This window comes from Musa acuminata, chromosome BXJ1-1 (genome assembly GCF_036884655.1).
Source record: "Musa acuminata AAA Group cultivar baxijiao chromosome BXJ1-1, Cavendish_Baxijiao_AAA, whole genome shotgun sequence".
In the NCBI taxonomy this organism is placed as follows: Eukaryota; Viridiplantae; Streptophyta; class Magnoliopsida; order Zingiberales; family Musaceae; genus Musa; species Musa acuminata.
The window spans coordinates 28730713-28735743 of NC_088327.1; positions in this window are offsets into that span (position 1 = coordinate 28730713).

Here is a 5031-nt window from a genome sequence, read left to right on the forward strand (position 1 = left end):
CCTCTTCCGTCGAGGCCACCGGCATCCACTAACGATCTTCCTTTACTAGGCGAAGATCAACCTCCTTCTTACACCCCTCTTACAACCTCTTACAAGTGGTTCACCCTTTTACAAAGATTTCAATGAAAGGAAAGGAGGTGAACACTCAAGCTATTGAAAACAAGACTTTTCCTAAAGCTTTTCTCAACTTCTAGCTTCTTAAAAGGTTGTATTATCTGCTGAGAAATGAGGGGTATTTATAGGCCTCAAAAGGATTCAAATTTGGGCTCCAAAATTTGAATTCTCTTTGGTTTCCGAGGCCGACGGTGCCACCGCCTGTCAGTGTCTGACACTGACAGTGGACTAGCGGTGCCACCGCCCAGCTCTTGGGTGCTGGGCGGTGCCACCACCTAGGCCAATTCAGCTCACTAGTTGGGCTCCAAACTTGGCCCAAACCAGTCCGAACTCGGGCCCAATTGGCCCATACTTGGGTTATAGGATTAACACCTAATCCTAACCCTAATTAACAAGCTAACCGCGAATTTAAAGACATTTTCTAAGCTATTACAAAGTCCGTAAGTCAAGACTTCTTCCGACGAGCTTCCGGCGAACTTCCGACGGTCTTCCGATAAATTCTCGGAAACCATTCTGCGGACTCCCGGCAAGCTCCTAGACTTCACGATTTGATCTTGGCGAGTTCCAACGAGCTTCTTCGGCAAGCTCCGATCTTTCTCGGTGAGCTCCACGAACTTCCAACGAACCTTCCGGCGAGCTTCCGAAAAACCCTTCGGCAAGCTCCCTACTCATTCTCGGCTAGTTCCGGCAGCATTCCCGACGAACCTTCGGACTTCCGTCGAACTCTCGAACTCCCAACGAATCCTTCGCGCTTGACTCCGGCACTTTGTTTCGCTTTATGTCTTCATCGTTATCGTAGTTAATCCTGCAAACACAAACCAAAACTCAACTCTGATCTAGACAATTATTACAACGCGAATTGACATTCTATTGCCCGGCACATCATTGGTTGACGCTTCGTCCGATTCTTCGGTGCATCGTCCTCTCTTGCGGCTTGTTGCCCAATCGACGGTTGACCTCCGCAACCCCGATATTCTTGGCGCAATTTCGCTCTCCTTGGCCTGATGCCCGACGTCCGAAGCGTTCAGCCATCCAATATCCTGACGTGATCTCTTCCGACGCAACGTCAATTCCTCCTGCGTTAACTGTCTAATCCTGATCGAGTAAACCTACATCACTCAAAATGCAGTTTAAATTATAAACACATATCAAGTGGTTTCATCATCAAAATACGAGATTCAACAATGACATGTTGCTTGGATTTTTGAATCCAAAAGTTTCTATCAATATGGCATATTGATAGGGGGAGTTTGTTTAAACTCTGGGAGTTAAGGTTAACTCCGTCATCGATTGGTTGTCATCATCAAAAAGGGGAAGATTGTTGAATCTCGGATTTTGATGATGAAACCAATCAATATGTGTTTATGTTTTAATCTATGTTTTGAGTGACGTAGGATGCTTCGATCGGGATGAGACAATTAAAGCAGGAAAAATCATGTTGGGCCGGAGAAACATGTTAGAAGATTGGACGTCGGGCCGGTGGATCGGTCGATGTATCGACAGAAGGCTTCGGGCCAAGAAGAGCGGCTATTGCGTTAAGGATATCAGAGTTGTGGAGTCAATTGGCCGATTGGGTAATAGGCCGCAGGAGAGGACGATGCGCCGAAGAATCGGACGAAGCGTTGAGGGACCAATGACATGCTGGACAACTTGATTAATGCTTAGTATTAATTGTCTAAATCGAAGTGTGTTTTATATGTGCAGGATTAACTACGATAGCAAGACATGAAGCAAAATGAAGTTCCGAAGTCAAGATCGAGATCACGTTGGGAGTTCGAGAGTTCGTCGGAAGTCTGGACGTTTGTTGGAAGTTCTGCGGAAACCAGCCGAGAAGTCGCGAAGCTTGCCAGAGAAGCTTATCGGAACTCGCCAAGAAGATCGTCGTGAAATCCAGGAGCTTGCCGGGAGTCCGTCGGAACATTGCCGAGAGTTTGTCGGAAGATCGCCGGAAGCTCGCCAGAAGAATTGACATAGGGATTTGTTTAGCTTAGAATATGTCTTAGGAATCGTAGTTAGCACGTAATTGGGATTGGATTTGGGCCAACCCAATTAGGGTCTGGCTAGGCCCATGTAAGAACTATTTTAGGCCCAATAAGAGGTCCAAACAGTGCCCTAAGAAGACTCACCGTCGTGGTACAATCTTCGAGACTATGTCAAGCGGTGGTACCACTAGTCTAGGTGGTTATACTGCTGCTGGCAAGGTGCCAGGCGATGGTACCACCAGTTTGGGCGGTGGTACCATCCAGCACTGCATCCTAGGCGGTGGTACTGCCCAAGGCAGTGTCACCAAAGACTGACACTAGGCGGTGGTACCGCCCAACGCAGGCGGTGGTACCGCCTGTGCCCGGGGAACCCAGGATGAGATGTTTTTAGGCTCCAAGTTTGAATCAACTTGAAGCCTATAAATACCCCTCTCATCCTTGGTTAAAGCACACAAGCATAGAGAGCAAAAAAGGAAAGAAACGTTGTAGAAATCAGTTAGAAAATCTCTCCTCTAGCTTAAGTGTTAAAATTCTGTTTAAGAGAGGAGAGTGAGTGCTTGTAAGGGTTGTCTCTTAAACCTGGTAAAAGGAGAAGAGGGGTGTAAGAAGGAGGTTAATCTTCGCCTAGTAAAGGAAGATCGTTAGTGGATGCCGGTGGCCTCAACGGAAGAGGAATCGGAGGAGTGGATGTAGGTCACGATTGACCAAACCACTATAAACTGTCGTCTTCTCTGGTTTGCATTTTATTCTTGCTATTTATCTTAACTGCAAATTGCCTTCCTTACTTTACTTCAAATACATTTCCGTAAGCTTTCAAAGTTATTATTTGCACGAAATAATTTTTACGTCAAAATCGGATTTCAACGTATGAACGCAGTTTTAATCGTCGAAAGTTTTCCGCTACACTAATTCACGCCCCCCCCCACCCCACCACCCCCCCCTCACCCCCTCACCCCCTCCCTCTTAGTGCTCCTGATCCTAACAAGTCTCTCCTTGTGACTTTTTTTTCCGGTTGGCGCTCCAGATTTCGCCTCCTCTGCTCGCGGAGAGTAGCCAATTTCTTGCTCATCATGTTCACTGTCGCGCTCGTCTTGAGCGGCTCCAATAGCATGAGAGCGAGTGTACACATGCAGCCCACCTGCGGTTGCTTAGGGCAAGGGTCCGGCTTGCCCCGTCTTGCTTGATTCACCACGATGCTTTGCCATGGCGATGTTGCGAAGTTCCTTCATCGCTCGCTCGAAGTGCTTGCTCGCTCTGATACCACAATGTCATGGCCTTAGCTAGAATTTCCTAAGGCGTGAGGCACCCTTGCGGCAAAGACACGAACTTAGCTTACATTGCCTAAGTTGCGAGGCACCCTTGCGGTAAAGACGTGAACTTAGCTTGCGTTGCCTAAGTCGTGCTTCTCCCTTGCGATTTGCGTCCGCAAAGATCAGCCAACTTGCAACCTCTCATAGGTCCCGAAGGACTTATAAAAAGAGAAAGTTGATTAGTTCGAAGAACGAGCGATGGACAAGTTCCGATGTCTCATGAAAAGGGGAAGCTTTACAAGCAATTCAGTGAGCACCTTGCGTGCACAAGAGAAAAGAGGAAGAGAGGGAAAATAAGGACTTTAGAAGATTGAACAAACAACTGCAAGTCCACAAACAACTGCTCACCGGGTGCTAGGCGCGACAACAAGTTTTCGTCAAGGTAACGTGCGAACTTGCGAAAGATTATTCAATGCCCGACACTATACCGAAGCCACATCCAGTCTTGTGCCACCCGGGTGGTTCCAAGGGGCTGAGATGACTAACGTTTTGGTGAGCGGAAGCGTACTGCAGAAAACAGCCCGTGGCACACGAAAACGGAGATGTTTTGGGGCTATTTTGCTCGGTTCGATGAGTTGTTGCTTTGTAGTATTGAAACTTGTTCAAACTTTAATTTTTACAAGTAAAATAACTCAAAACCAAGACAAAACATGTTGCCAAGCAGCTGTACATGTAGATGAGAGCGACGAACGGTTCGTTGAACGGAGTTGTTGCGGGTGCGCGATGACCGTTCGTGACAAAAAGGTGCATTGTAACTAGAGCAGAAGATTAAAGATTCGGCAAAACCGAGAAGATGTAATATTCATAAAGGTTTCAACAAGGACGTCAAAAGAATAAATAGGGAGAATGTCATAGACAACTTTGTACATAGGGTGTTCGATATAATATTTTTGTATATTCATCTTTTAGTTTTATTCATTCTTTGTATAACATATTATGGACTTGAAGTAGGTTTGACAATTCCATTTTGGTTGTTTTAATCCTGTAAACATAAGTTGTGTGCACTTATCACATAGATGTGAAATTATAAAAAATTGACCATCCAAGTAGATATTTTTTTAGGTTTTTTAGCTTCATACAATAAGTACACAATATTAGCCATCACAACAACACCAGAAGCTACTTGGGTGGACATGGCTGGATAAGCCTTTAGGGTAATGTCTAAGATTGATTTATTATCTTGTTCTACAGTAATATCATGTGAGTACTTATGAGGACTTTTGATCACCACGGATCATTGTAGACCTTTTGTCATGCGATCGTCTCGTTTGGAAAGTTTATATTTGTAATTTACATTATGTATCAAATATTTACTAAATATCTATTTATGAAATTATAAATTAAATATTTTTTTAATCTATCTTCTCTTTTATAAATTTTTAAAAAATCTAAAAAAATTAATTAGACTAATCGAATAGACACGTAAGAAAATCATATGATTTGAAATTAAATCAATTAAATCCCTAACAGATCAGTACTACGACATCTGTGATCAGTAGAGTGAATGGCACCATAGAAAGGAACGTCAACGAAACGCGGACCAAGTGTGGGCCAGCGATCGTTGGGGATATCGAAATACAGGGCAATAGAGAGCACGAGAATAAAAAGGATTCTAAACAATGGGC